Consider the following 16408-nt stretch of genomic DNA (forward strand, 5'->3'; position numbering starts at 1 on the left):
TCTATTAGTTTAACAATTTTCCCACTTCTGTTAGCAAGAGTATGAATACCTTTTTTTTTTTTGTATTAGAACAGATGAGTTAACTAGTGCAGTCATGCAATTAATTAAGATTAAAAATTGTAATCGCCTAATTTTAAATAATCTTTTCTTTAAAAAAAGATTGTTAAAAATTTAAAAATATATATTTTTAAAGAAAAGATTATTAAAAATTAGGGACATCAGGCGATTGAAATTTGCAATCCTAATTAATCGCATGACTTCACTTGTTAACTCACAATCACAAATTTTATATCTGTTCTAAATGTGCAAAAAAAAAATTCTAGGCTTTCATACTCTCTTTGAGTTAATAAGGCAGTGGACCAAAATTTAGTTCGGTTGTACTTTATTGAAGTATTTAACAACGTAAACAGTGAGCTCATCAAGTTATCATCCACCTATTCCCTGTTTTCACTGCAGATCACAATGTCGTCTGCGAGCATCATGGGTCTTGTAGATTCCAACTTTCTACCAGACATGTAAGAGAAGAATTGGTGAATGGCCCATTTACTCATTTAGGCCATGCCAAAGTTAGTAATTATAGACTACTTATCCTTTTATAGTTTTGATTCATCTGGACTGCAAAGAGAGAACTCTCCTCTTTGTTCCTTTCTCCTCTCCATCACCATTCACTGCACTTCAACAAACACAACTTCAATGCTTAAACTTGAGTTTGGATGAAGTGGCTTCAGCACAATCCAATTCACTACCTAATACCAATTACGGAAATTAAAGACAATCCCCTTAAAGTGGAAGCTGCGTTATTAGGACAGCGTCTTGATGAGAATGCGACAACAAGCCAGCCAGATGAGTGAAGGACATCGCAATAGCACCGCGTGGAGGCGACGGATGAGTGGGCTCAAATTACAGGTCATAATTGCCCCCCCCTTTGCCATCACAGGCCTGGAATCTCACAAGTGAGGGAGTGAGGGAAAGAAAGTGGAGGTTATCCAAGGCCACATTGAAATGCCACATGCATGAGATTGTAGTCAATTAAGGATGATCCACAGCCTCAACCAAGGGTGAAATAAATGAAAAGAAACTTAAAGGTTAGCTGTGTGATTGGGGAAGGTCCAATCATCAAGAGGTGAACTTGTTAGGCCTTAATGAGAGGAAGCCAGTTAGGGAGATGCTAAACCAGGATGGGCTTGAAGAGAAGAGTGTGTGTGTGTGTGTGTGTGTGTTTGTGGCAATGGACGGGGGTCACCTGATGATGATGACGGCAATGATGCCCTTTGTCTCCACGGCAGATTTACGGCGTCATCAAAAGAGCTGCCCGGGGGCGTGTTTTATGAGGCGTGCAGATTATGAGTGGCCTGGCGGAGAGTTGAGCCCAACAAGCGTATGGTCTCGCTTTCTCTTCAACTTGTTACTTGTGAACTCGAGACCCTTTTTGGCATGTCAGCAGAAAGCTGCTGCAAAAGCAAACAGTCATTACGTGCCCACCCGCGCAACTTTGAGCAGCTTGTCGCTTGGCATGAGGCCGTCTGGTGGTGATGGAAGACTCCATAAGCGCCTGCTAAGATCGAGGTCTTAGTACTTGATGTCTCGGTCGGCCCATCCTACAGATTTCCTAAGTCGCCAATGCTCTCTTCAATTTGTGACCGCCGACTTTATGGCAGCATTTTTACGCTTCGGCTGACTTCCACTCGTTAAGTCTGTTACATCTCAGAGGCCTATATTTAGGATGGTCATAAACAGTGCCTACGAAAGCAGGAGTGTGTTGTGCAAAGTGAGAGGCTGAGTGGGGTCTAATTCATGTAGTGACTTAAAAAACGCATTTGAAGGAAAGGTCACTGATAAACTGCCTTTTTCCCCCAGTGATTGGGTCCATTTGTGATGGATTTTAGCCTCTTGTCTAAAGGGGCTGCCATATATCTACTGTTTGCATGTGACATTTGAAGGCCTGAAACTGACAAATATTTACACGTTTAATTTAAGGCACTCCATGGTGGGGAAAAATTGTGCTATGCTTGCATGGACACTGCGCATATGACAAAGTATGATTGCAAATGGATTTTTTTCCTATTTCATATCAGGTTCAATGATCCCGTTTTTGGCTTGATGGGACCATAATGGTGCCTCTATGCGCATACAGTGCGTGTCGGTTAATGCCATTTTATTTAATTTTCCATCAGGTCTGATTGCGCTGTAATTGATTTGCTAATTGCTTTTAATTATAAAGGAAATTACTTCTATCTACCGCACAAGTTGGGTTATCTGTTTTGGTGGCTATCAGAGACGAAGTTAATAAACTGGATGATAGGGTTAATAATCCCAATCAAGTGATTAGACCCAACTAAGCCGAAATAAATTGAATTTCTTCAAGAGCATATGATTGTTTTGTAGAACATTTTTGATGCCAATTATATTGAACTGGTTTGTGGATAAAAATAAAAAGGATTAAAAGAAATGCATCAGTCGGCATTATTTTCAGGATATTTTTTCCAACAATGCTGTGATAATGTCTGTTCTTCATCCAAGTATATACTTTCTCTGTGCCTATTGTCATTAATGAATAACTGAGGCATCAAACCTCCTCGAGGAGGGACAAACCATTCCTAAATGGTTAAAACCCTGCTGCAGCAACTCCAAAACGGGTTGAGTGCTTTCTGCACACACACAAAAAAAACCTCACGCAGTCACAAAAAAAGAAGCACATGCATAATTGAAACTGCACAGTGAAGGCAGAAAATGACAAAAATAACTACACATCAATGTGGTTGTGTCTGAGCACCTCCCTTTACTGCCGCAAAAATAAACAAGGAAATGAGTGAATCGGGAGCCCGGGAAAGCGGTATAAAAATTTAATGGATAGATATTATGAAGCTGCGTCCGCATGGAAGACGTTGATGTTGTACGGATGTCTTGGCTAAGAGTGCCGTGAATGAGTGGGCGGGGATTAAGGCCTTGTACGGGGATTTGTCCATGACTCCCTACGCGTGATAGTGATAAACTGGAGATGGAAGAGCAAGGGCACAAAATCAACGGTGTAAAAATTGGCAGGCCAATTAGAAGAGTGGCTGTTTTCCTTCTGCGTCAATGCTTTCAATGGGAAGTGAAGATGTATGCATGATCTGCTTCAAGTTGACATTCAACCCTTTCTGTTGAAGATGAAGATCGAAAACCCCTTTCTCAAGAACATGTTGAAGATGTCTCAAAGCTCTCTTGACAAGGTACCATCAAAGACATTCCTGAAAAGGTCACCGATACCTTGTTGCTTGTCGAAAGGTAATTTACTGTAGAAGTGTGAGTTGAATGAGACACAATATACAAGTGTGGCAAATAAGTAAACATCTTAGAAAGCTGAATCGTTCTGTCGTTCGCAAAGGGTATAGGTTGTTAACCTTGTTGGAAGGGTTGAAGCCCACCAGTTTCCTATAAACATTAACCAAACCCTTCTTTACTGAAAAACTAAATACTGTATGATGTTTTTTCTCTTCAAATTCAAGACACAAGTATAGGGCTTAACGGTGAACAAAATAAACAGTAAGAGTAGCCTTTTCATCGAATCTGGCTCTCTTCACCTTGAATTCAAAACATTTTGCATTCTTGTATTCACCATTTCCATGCAGTTTAGGGAAGTGTTATTTTGCTACATAGCTAGTCATGTTAGACAAGAATTGCTCAACTTGGCATTGCGAATCATGCAGTTTGGGCGGTGACTCCCATCACTCAAATTAACTTTATAGTTATAGAGCACTTTAAAACAACCATGGCTGTTTTCTTAAGATGGAACCCAGGGGCAGCAGATCCAATTAAAACAGCAGAGGCCCCAGAACTAAACCTTGTGGAACACCGTACATTCCGTGATACATGTGAATTCCCATAGCACATATTTACTTTCTTTTTTTTTGCTCGACATAGTATGAAGGGATTAAAATAATCATGAAATCACACAACCTACCATCACAACAGTCACACGTCGACTACTGAGCGCAAAAAAATCCCTGCAGTACAGACAAGCCAAGCAATGCGATCACCAATTATGGGCTAGCGGGGTGTATCATCATGAATCATTTGAGTTACGTATGTGCCTTGACCTCCGTCGAACCCCTGAGACTGACTCACCAAAACCCCTGGGGTTCATTTGAACCCAGGTTAATAACATAAACACACACATACAGTATAGGACAAAAATAGGATATGTGATAGCACGGTAATATGAAGATACAAAGATGCTATTATTCAAAAGAGATATTTTCTGAAAAACCACTGCCACCTTTAAATGCTCAACTTCCTCAACATTGAGAATGAACTGTGAAGAGGAAGGGCTCATACACCGAAAGGTTGTTTTGTGCTGCTGCAGTCGGGAGGAAAGGCTGCTTCAGCAAATAACAAAAATACAGAATGACAACTTTACATACAAATAGCTGTCAAAATAAAATTGCCTATTTTGAATAAGAATATGCCCGGGACAAAAACACAAATATATGAAAGGACAACGTAGGAACAGACAGCGAGCAAAAGCATGAAATCAAATTTTAATGTGTTCTAAATTGAAAGACACCTCAGTCGGACTTTGCAAATAGAATGGACCCATTTCACTTTCATTTTCCATCCATCAACAAAATATTTCAATACCCTATACTTGATTTGAGTTGCACAGATTGCTGAACTAGTGTTTTACATTCAAATACTCTATGGAAGGGATCCCTTCACAGATGTCTCGCACCAATAATTCAATACATATTCTTGTACTGTTAACTGAATCCAATCTACATATCTTAAAGTAGAATATATCTGATATTCATGTGTCAAAGATCATAGGCTCAAACAGTCACTCAAGTTAAAGTGACTCGTAACCTATGAAATAAGGAGCATTATGTTTTGCCTATTCAAATACAACTAAGCACGACAGAATAATTTATAAAAATGAGGCAATTATCGATCAAGGTCATTGCAGCAGGCAGCAGGCAATTCATCCCAGACAAAAAGGCTCTGAATAGGATATCCTTTGGCTTTAGAGCCAGAAAAAAACTGTAGCGCAAGCATAATTCAAACCATTAAGGGCTAAAGTTAGCTCTTCCTTCCAACCCCCGTCATCCCCCTAGCCACCAATCTATCAGAGGATGTGCCATTTTTAGTGCAAACTCAACAGTGAGCTGCCCTTAAGAACACATGTTTCATTTTCATTAGACGCCGGCTCGCGGCAGTCCTCAGGGCCTGGACAGGCATCCTGAACATCGCGGGCATCAAGACTGAAAAGATGAGGGATGGCCAAAAGTTTTTGACTTTTCGAGAGAAGAATGCTGCTCAGTGTTATTTGCAGACCAGGCCAAAGTACTCAGAGTCTACTTAAGTGGAAATACAGATACTTATGTTAAAACGTGTTAAAATGTTTAACCAAATCATTAATTTCCTCTCATGAAAGCTAGATAGCTTAATGCTAACTTATAATGTGAAACGGGCTAACGGATATTAGCGGAGATGTTACGTAATGACAAACTTTCAAACAACTGCTTCTTTAACACTTATAAACAGAGCATATAAAAATAATCACAGGCATATACTTTCTCTGCTCTGAAGAGGCAACCTCTTCTTCTTGCTCCTCCGTATTATGCCGCATCTTTTTCAGTAGACCTCAGTGCTAAGATGAAGGCGTGCAACTCAAATTGAGACATGCCGGTAAACTACAAATATGTATACGACATAACCTTATGATTGATGAACCGTAATACAGCGGGGGTTTCACTGTACAGACTCTCTGAACCGCGGTCGACTATGTGTCTCTATTTTGTCTTTTTTACATCAGGTCGTCATCCGCAGAGTTAAAAAAAAAAAAAAAAAAACAGGCCTATTTTAACAAGATGACACTATGTTTACTACATTGAGTAAAAGTAAAAAGTTGTCAGTCCGAAAATACTGGAAAGTACAAATACCTGAAAATATACTTGCGCACAATAACAACGTAATTGTACTTTCTTACGTCCCTAGTGGTTAAGACAACAGAGGCAGGTTGAAGATACATTTGCAGTTATTGGTAGGCCTTGACATGGTGGCGGCGAATGGGCTCCTGGCAAGCAGGTGAACCAGAAATGGAGGGTGTCGGCGAGACAAATTTACAAATTCAAATCAAGTGACAGCTCTACAATCATTCCCTTCTTGCCTCATTTGCCGTCGTTGCGAGGGCAAATGAAAATGAAAATGAAAAACACACACTCGATGAATGGACTCGTGGAGGCCACCCGCTACATTGGCGCGTTTTTGATGTTTATAGATTGCCTGTAATTGGATTGTCAAAAGGCTTTGTGGGTATTGGAAACAGATAATGCAAACCCCCCCAAAGGAACTGGTTTTACACAAAAGGGGGCACCTACTAATACACATACCTTGAAAATGAATGAACAATTAGTTTAACATGGAATGACAATGAAATCGGATCATTTCAAACAAGAAAGTGACTTCCTATCAGCTTTTAAATAACTTGCAAGCGAATCCGTCCTTGTCTCTTATGGTTAGGATGTGCTGGCTCAGAGATTATGGCTTATTGATGAACAACAGGGCCATGCAGATGGGAAAAATGGATTCTACAATTTGAACAATGGGAGTATGATTAAAATGTCTGCCGAGAGAAATCAATCTGAAAGCACAGGATGAAAAAAATTATGTAGTCGCTCTATCCTAAACCTGTGCATACATTGAATGCATACTATACCAAATGTGCTGAATGGTTCTACTCTCTTTAATGCGAGGCAAAAAGAACAGCTGTCAGTGTGCGTGGCCGGGATGATCGATAGCCTCGTCCACCAGGACACCGAGGCCATTTCAAGATGGGGAACTGTCACGTGGTAACGCCAACGGTTCCGCCACAGAATTTACACCATCCATCCTCGCGCGTATCAAAACCCCTCCGTGTCAGTGTCACAATCTCCACAAAGTCATTGTACGACCCCTGTGGGAGGCAAGATCTTCCACAAAAACAAATAGGAAGCACAACACAGCCTCGGCTCCCGACGGGGACACCTTGAAATGGATTGCCTGTCTTTAAAACACCCACACTCTTTCATCGATGACTCTCGCTCCATTTTCAACATCTCCAGTCTCCTAATCCAAATTATAAATCCCAACAGGAGGGTGAAAGACAGTTCCCACAGGGGACAGCTTTCATGTAAAGAAGGAGCGGCGTGTGGCTGACTTCACAAAAAATATACCAAGGCCTTTTTTTTTTTCATTGCTCCATTGCCTACTGTCATATTTTCAACCTTGACTCTGATGACACTGACTTATGTGACATGATGGGGGCAGGAGGCTTCAGCAGATCTCCAGCCACCTTGGTGATATTTCAAGATCAATGATCAAAAATCCAAACTGAACACCTGTTTTAAAACTGCTGTTTGGTTGGTGTTGGATCTTACTTTGCTTCATCTTTCCTTCCTTTGATCCTTGCTCTGGTCTCCTGACAACTTCACGACTCTGGTGGGACTCTTAAGTATTCGATTAAGATAAAGGGTCTTGGATTTATAACAGGTTTCAGGTGAATTAAAGAGCACAATAATACTGAGCTATCTCTCTCTCTCTCTAAAAAACTGCTTCAGTTCTTAATGGCCGTCATGTCCTAAGAAGGCTGGGACATTCAGTAATTCAGATCAAGGCGTATAGATAACGTTTACATGAAGATTGACTCATTATTATCGTGCCACTTGGGATAGACCAGATGGATGGATTTCTGGATGGCTGGTGGGTGGCCACCATGCAGGCTAATTATGCCAGACAATTTGGAACTCCGTGTAGTTCTCATTTGTGGTGGTCATCGTTTTATACCGGATTGTCCGTTTTATCCTGCCAATGTGTTACATCGCAAGAGGTGTGGCATTCTGGCAAGTCCGCACCGTATGACCCTCGCATAATTGCCCTCGCTGGAATCAAGACTGCACAAAAGATCAGCCAACTCAAAGACATTTAGTCAACATGCTTTACATAGCAGCTGCTGCCGCGGATGCCTGGATGCGGGTTCGCCAGCATTGCATTATGTTTGCCAGCGTAAAACTCTCCTGCTTGTGCCATCATAAATCCACGGGTGTTGATTAATGAAGTCGATTTCCAGCTATCAAGCTGGGCGCAAACTGTTCAATTATGCATCTTTGACTCTCCTTATATCACGTCCAGGTCGCTTCCTGCTACGTGCGTAGGAGGCCTTGAATGGAGAGACGAGCGAGCTATATTTGTCGGAGTGTGACCTTTCTCCATGGTGACAAATTAAAGCCAAGTGATTGGTGACTACTTTCAATTTGGCCTTTGGTGAAGCGCCTTTGCAAGGGTTGTGGCACAGATCCTGGCAGCACTCCACTCATATTCCACGTTAATCACCGCCGAATGCGACTCATAGTCTACTTTTTCTATCGGTGCTCACTTTTTGCAAACGCTCAGTTTTGTTTGGAGCGTGCACCTTTTTGCGCAAGAGTCTTTTTAAGTGTTACCCCCATAATTCTTGTTGGGTAAAAAACCTCCCATAGGCGCTGGTAAGCTTTGAAAAAGAAACTGACAACTTGGCGGTGCACAGTTAAGACTTGTAAAGACAAGGGATCATTACAGTTTTTCTTTCAGGGCTGCTCAAAAACGACATCCTGATGATTCCCTCTTCCCCTGGCATCTATAAAAATCTAATCTTCAAATCATTTCCTATAAACGACAACAAAATGAGGATCCAATTCCTCTGGGTCTTGTGCATCAACCAAATACATATAAACGCAAATACAGGATGGCTTGATTGCCGTGAAAAATGTATGCAGACGTGAAGAATTCTAATGAGTTTGGCTATCCCCAGACTTCGGCTCACACTCTACCCAAGTTTTCAATTACTAGTCTCGTTATAATGATGAAAATGCTTGTAAATATGTTTTACGCGTTATCAGTGGCTCAGTAACCATTAAATATTACAGCATCTCCAGAAGCTGATGTATAATTGCTATGAAAACCCACGGGCAGTGGGATATATATGTACATTATTGAGAACAGTGCACATGCTGGCTGCAATGTTTTCTCCCTTTGCAGAAAGCACTCGCCAAGATGAAAAGAGGAGACAAGGCTGAAAACCAATCAATGCTCATTCATTGCATTACAGAGGCAACACGTGTGCTAGTCCTATTAAACTTTTTCTTTTTTAAAGCCAAACAGAGGAGGATTGAATTGACACTGTGAAATACGTCAATTCATCTAGGGCGCCATCGCCCTTCGCTATGCGGTCTGCCTCAGTGACATCTGAATACAACATGCGTCTGATATCAGATAACAATGCTTAATGTACGGAAACATTAGAGAATTAGTTACAGCACATCTCTGTTCACGCTGGGAGGCGGCGATTGTGGTTGCAGATGATTCCCTGGTGTGCAATGTAGCAGGTGGGTGGGTGGATGAACCAAACAAAAGATCAAATCAATAGTTTCAGCCGCAACTTAATTGCACAGTGGGAGCCAGAGTTATTTTTGATTTTATTTTATTATAGGACTCGGTCAAACTTTTAATATAGTGCCAGCCTCTGGGGTAGAGCGTTCCAACACCCCTGGCTTAGTGTGGGAAACAAAGGCTCCGCCACACATGCCGATTTCCGACCAGGCTGAGCAACTTGTGCTGCTTTCAGGAGCATACAGTAGTCTGCAAACAGCACGGGATGTAATAAAGTCACAGTAGCTGAATTAAGCAGCTTAAGGGATCAGAGTTTTGCCTTCTGTGGCGCGTGGAAACAAAAGCGAGAAGATTTAAAACTAAATTGGAGATTTTCCTCCTCACTTCAAACGTAATGCCGTTGAAATGAGCACTGCTAATTAGTAATGCATTTTTTTCCTATTTTTCTTTATATACCTGAAAAGGCTTGGGTAATTGCGCAAAAACGAACATATGACAGAAAGGTGTTTCAGGTGTCCCAATTTCCAGATTAATATGCTCCAAATATAATACAAACGATCCAAGATTAAAAAGATTAAAAATGTTAAAATCTTGAAAGGCTGAAAATTTGAGGATTAACCTGGAAAATGTCAAATCATTTGACTCTAATCAGCTTGACAAATTAAAAGTGGGGTATATACATACTAACAGGTCAAATTTAAGCATTTCCCCTCCCCGGCGAGCAAAGTCAGGCAAAGGGCTGATTCTCAGATGTCTCTGAAAGATTACCCAGAGCAATTGTCCTGTGGTGTACGATGTGCCAAGAGTGATTGTTCCCCACCTGGAAAACGGTTGGGGACCACAATCACAAGTGCTTGTTTAAAATCTACGATCGATGTGTGGTCAGACCGAGTTGAATGTAACGCAACAATAACCAATCAGGAACAACAAGACAAACAGAAGCAACCGGTTATGCTTTTATTAAGATGGAACCCAGGGACAGAAGATGCAATGTAAAGAGCAGAGTCCCCAGAATGCAACCCTGTGGAACACCATAGTGAATTCTTATTGCACATATTTGGTTAACAACAACAACAACAACAACAACAACAACAACAACAACAACAACAACAACAACAACAACAACAACAACAACAACAACAACAACAACAACAACAACAACAACAACAACAACACACTGTATTTGTAGCTGGCATAAAGAATTGTGTAACTAGTGGCTTATCTTAGCTAATGTATCAAGAAAAATATCTCCCAGAACAGAAATATTAAAAACATTTGGAGTATTTTTTGTGTGATAGAAAGCTATTCCCTTTAGTTTTTCAAACTGAAACTTCTCTCCTGCCCACACACGTGCAAGAAACATTTTTTGTCTGCACCGAAAAAGCAATTGCTCCACATCAACTTGCCTTGCATGAGTCCCGCTTGGCGTTTGATTTAGATTTGTTTCATGCCAGCCGCTCACTAGCTAGAACCAGAGGTCCTCGCCGTCGAGCTTTTTTCCCTTTCGGCAAACGATGTGTGGGCACTCCGGCGAAGCTTTTTCGCTGGCTTCATAAATAACCTGTTTGTCTTAATCCATCAAGTTTGTGGATGTAGAAAAGGCAACATTTTCAGCACGCGGGGGCTGAGTGTTAGCCGGGTGTCTGAGGTATGTTGATGTATAAGCTTGTTCTTTGAGCGAGATCTGGATGGCTACGGAACTGTTCTGCCGGCCCCGTGCCACAATCCATCATACCATTAACTGCCTATTTCACTTCCACGGATGGGACTTATTCATAGAGTGCAGCCGCCCTGAGATCAGTCAAGGATATCTGGAAATGTTCAACTCCTGTCGGAGGAAAAATTGCATCCTGCATTATTTGGGCTTAAATAGTTTCAGACTTCATATTAGCATTTGATGAATTAACATTGAGGGGGGAGAAATGCAATGCCTTTGCATTTGTTGAACATTTCAACCTAAATATTCATGATCTGTTTGATATAAAGTAACTTAACAAAAAATTAAAAAATATATCTATCATTGCTTAAACTAACAACATACATTGCCATTTTAGTGATTTGGTCGCTTTTTTTTTTTACTTTTCCGGCTATTTTCAAAGAAACTCAACAAGTGGAAACACTTTTACATGATTTCATTTATGACAAGAAAGTAGCCCATTGGAAGTCAATAACAGTCATTAACGCTGAACATTGCTAAAGACATGATACCCATTTATATGTTGCAAAAGCTTTCAAATGACTTTTAATTGGCCCAAAGCTAATTTATCAAATTGGTACAACATAAATGATTGCAAATCATGTTGCGGACCATCACTGCTCGCTTAGCCTCGCAAGACCCCAGTTTGAGAACCACTGGAGTAGAATATGGAATGAAAGGAATGGATTGGTTAAAAAGACCAGCAATTTGGGAATTCTATCATTTCTTGAAGCAAACATTCATTTCGGCATGCAGATGGCTCATCTGAGAACCAGAAAAACAAATGCAGACGCGTATTTTCTTTTTTGTTTTTGTTTTGTTTCCACTGCTGTGGAAGAGTTGCAAATTTTGTTCTCAGCGCCAAAGCGCCTCGCCAGAATGCTGATGGATGCCAACTGCCTTGGAAGTTGTCGAGGATACGGCAAAGACAAACATCTGACGTCCTATCTTGCCACAGACCCGTGCGCACGCAAGCCGACTCCATGTACGTCTCTCCCATGATGCAGAATATGCAGTTAACAGAATAGCTCCAGGCTATCAAAGCATCCTCCAACAAAAATGCACAGGAAAGCCAAAGAACAGGTTATTGTGTCCCTGCTATCTGCCGAAGCGAAAGCTGTAAAAACCGGGTTGTATTTACCACGCGATCATCCAGGGAGCTCGTTTACGCAAACAAATGTGAAGCAGCATCTGAGGAGCCGCTAATGGCTCACGCTTGTGTGGCCCACACGGGTCAAATCAATGCAACGCTTTAGCTTTCAACATTCTTCTCATGTATTGCCAAGGGTTCTCCCATGTCGCCCAATTTGCAAGTTGGGAGATTTGCACACACTTTTCAGTTTCTTGCTCATCCTAAACTGCCTCTGTGATAGATTAATGAGAGGGGGGAAAACTTCAGCACTGGGTGAATTCCAGCTCGGTGCATTTAATAGCTACTCAAATATGAATTTCGAAATGACATCTGATCCATCTAAAAGTGAGCTCTTCAGAAGCCCTACAGGCTTGTAAATTTTACATGCAGACATCTGATAATATCTTTACATGAACTATCCAGATCAAATTATGAACTGCAAATCTTTTCAAAACTGTACCAAGTCATTAGCTTTTAGGGTGTTAAGAATGACATTTATGGTGCTTTTACTGCTGTCAACTGTCAGGAAGTGTTCGGTATTACCCAAATAGTATGTGAAGCTTAAGTGTGTGATTTGCTTGCAATCTGCAAGGATCATAAAAGCAGGTTGCTCAAAAAGGGGGAGAGCTAATAATACTAAAAAAAGATGCTAATAATATTTGAATAGGTCTACAGGTGTATACAAACACCCGTAGACCTATTCAAGTATTATTAGCATCTTTTTTTGTTGTTGAAGAGCTCAGTATTGTTCATTCGGTAATGCCATCATCATTGCTCTTTTTTTTATTTTTTATTTTTTTTATTTTTTATTTTGTGTGTGGGTGAGTATGTGTATGTGCGTGTGTGCGTGCGAGTGTGTGTGTATTCGTTAGTTCACCAAAAACCTATTAAAAAATCCCGCCGCCGTCAGGAGACCCGGGGCCACCGGCCGGAGAGCAAACCCAGGAGCAGGAGCGCCCCCCACCCCGACACGGCCCGCGCCCCCACCCCAACACGGCCCGCGCCCCCAACCCAACGCAGCAGGACGGGGCACTGCAGGCCCGCCAGGCACCCCACCGGTCCACAGCCCCCGCTCCCCCCACGACCCCCCATCCACCCTAACCCAGCACCACTCGCCCCCAGGCCCCCAAGCCCCCAGACCCCCCACCCCACCCCCCCCCACCCCCCCCCCCCCACCCCCATCCCCAGCACCTCCCAACATCTTGAGATTTTGATGAAGTGGTGTTTTCACTGCGAGTTGCAATCATAATCACACCACTCTATGACTATTTTTTATTTTACGCCGGGCAACCCCCTAACACACACACACACACGCACACACACACACACCCCGCCCCGCACACACACCTTTATGAATCTTAAAATGAACATAAGCAAAGCATGGTTAATGTTACCCTTCCCCTACCAGCAAGTTTTGAAACAAAACATTCATCAGACGTCTGCAGTAATTGGCTGGACTTGATTTCTCATGTGTTTCGAATACCCAGATGCAGTTTTCTTATGGAGCGTGCAGACAAACACTTGAGGGTCCTTGGTATCACTCGTCTGTTGCTCAAGGGGAGAAGAGGGTTTGATTATCCGTCAGACCCTGGAGGATCCGACAAACCTGTGCTTGTTTGCACACCTCATAACTCAGATACACGGGGACTTTGACTGTCATCCCAGCAGAGAACAACACGTTGCTTTCTCACGTCAGGCTTTAACTTCTGTCTCACTACAAGAACAACCAGAAGGTTACAAATCTCCTTGGGAAGGGTTCTTCTGATAAGCTTCCTCCAGTTGGTCTTTTCAGCATCATACTAAACTTAGGCTTTTAATTAATTGTCAAAATCGATTTTTTTTTTTAGATTATGTCAACACCCACAAGATTTATTATTGTAAATATTGAGCAGGTTTAACATTTACAATTGTCATTCCCGGACATTTTCTGAGCAGATCGGTGAGTACAAGTCAAATTCTTGCTGGATTAATTCTCAAATTTCTAGTAAAGTAGGATTTTGATGCTCTATATCTTTGGATAATGTGTGTCATTTTTGGAGCACATTAATCTGGAAATGTGGCCATTTGAAGCCGATTTACCCAAACCTTAGCGCAAATGAATGCTCTGTTTAAAGGAGATACCCAGATAACGTATATTTATCCAAACATTCGAGTTAGAAAACCCATGGATCTTTTTGGGGGTTTTGTCCAGGTTTAGTCAATCATTGTGTATTTTAATGAAATAAACTGTTGCAATTGACTATTGAAGGTACTGTACAAAAATTAAATATGACATTTTTCCATTTACAAAACACACCATACGCTATAGGATAATCGGTTAGGAAAGGAGGCCATATTGGATATTTGGGTCTTTAATTGGAAAGGATTAAGGATCAAAATTGGCTAAGGAATACAATAGTTGGAGTTGACAACAATAGACTGCTTGACACCTATCTTGAGACGGTATTTAGAACCCAGTAAATATTTCTTATTTTCTCCAACATCAGGAGGATGAAGACGCGCCTCAGGAGAAAAAAAAACATGGGCGTTGTATTTTCTGCGTGGTCTGCACAGCTCAATCCCACTCTCAAAGCCTGAGGCTTAATCCCCTTGCTGGCGGAAGGCGTTTGTTTGAGGCTAGCCCTCGCCGCCGGCAACCGCCTCTCCGTCCTTGTCATGCCCTTCCCAATGCACGTTGGCAGATGTTCACTCAGGATCCCTCTTCAAAAAAAAAGAAAAAAAAAAAGCCTTCCAAAGCCAGGCCATTCCTTCACACAGCATTCTTATTCATACTACTGTCGACTATCTCTTAATTGAATCGGACCAAAGAAAGCCATGTTGGCCTTGATGATATTTGGACCTTCACAACAAACTACAAACTATCATAAGCCAATTTATCGTGGATGTCGCAGGAATGCTTTAATCTTTGGCCACAAGGCATCTTAATATCACTTCAGGGCCATCGGCGACATCATTACGAGCGCTCGGACAAGTGCGGGCAGCCATGAATCTCAATATTGCCGTCTGCCAATCCCAGCTGGCAACCACGACGGTTATCCTTTTGAGAAAATTTCCCAATGCTTAACGAGGCATTTAAGCTGTGCCGGCGGGATCAAAGTCGGGCTGAGGAAAAGGAATAATGTCCTCATTCAGATTTGACACACTTGAAGGGAAATGGCTGATCATTTTTGCAGTCATTAAAATGGGAAGCGGGGGGGCGGACGACGACACGGTCTTACACATGTCTTTCATTCCTATTCAGCACTCTCGGACAAAACGGGCATCCACGTCTCCATTAGATTTATCCAAGATGCTCGCTGCACTGGCATCTGATCCAGTTCCCCTTGGCATTCTGGAGAATTTGTCTAAATCCTTACATCATTTTCCTCTAAGCACACCTAGGTTGCTGCTCATGAAATAAGAAACAATCCACATTCAAATCAACCCATCAGCCTGGAGAACTCACTCAACTTTTCAAACTGCCAACGTGGGCACTTCAGATACTTTTCCAAGTTTGCTTGACCACTTTCTTAAGGTTTGGAAATGAATAATAGGCAAAGTAAACATTTGTAGTTGTTGACAGCTAAGTTGCTAATGCTAAAAAAAAAAAAACAGGCCTCGTTGGAGAGAGCGTCTGTAGGGGTGCTGCCTTTGATTGATTGCTGTCAAGTCAAGCTGCTGAGGAGGGATTGGGAGAGTTCTGACTTGACGATGTGCCAATAAATCATTTCCAAAGAAATACAAATCATTTACAGCAAATCTGAGAAATGGCGTGAAAAAAAAACATGCTAATTTTCATCCATCAGGTGCTTCACATTTTCTGCATTTTCTAAACAAGGACTGCTGCTTTCATTAAGATGCCTTAAAGTGGCTTAAATGTCTTTTATATTATTTCTAAAGCAGTCTGTGTATTGCCTATTAATTTGTCATGATCATTTCCTGTGAAGTTTGTCATTCATGTAAAAACAACTCTCCCCTCACAGCAACCACTTTCTCGCTCTGGTGGTGTTGTTTGTCTTGCAGCAATATGTGAGCCAGAGGCAGCCCAGCATCAGTCAGGTAGCACAGACCAACCATGTGACCTGGAGAAAACCTCTTTCTCACGCAACACCAGTTTTCTTTATGCTTGGCTGCAGTCTTGACACGGCGCCATGTGAGAGAATTATGCAATGCAGGTAAGGCAGAAGGGTTCGTGCCATCAGCTGATCGGACAACCTGTG

Source organism: Leptonotus elevatus, chromosome 17, assembly GCF_054856555.1.
Source record: "Leptonotus elevatus isolate MCC_2025b chromosome 17, RoL_Lele_1.0, whole genome shotgun sequence".
NCBI classification, from domain to species: Eukaryota; Metazoa; Chordata; class Actinopteri; order Syngnathiformes; family Syngnathidae; genus Leptonotus; species Leptonotus elevatus.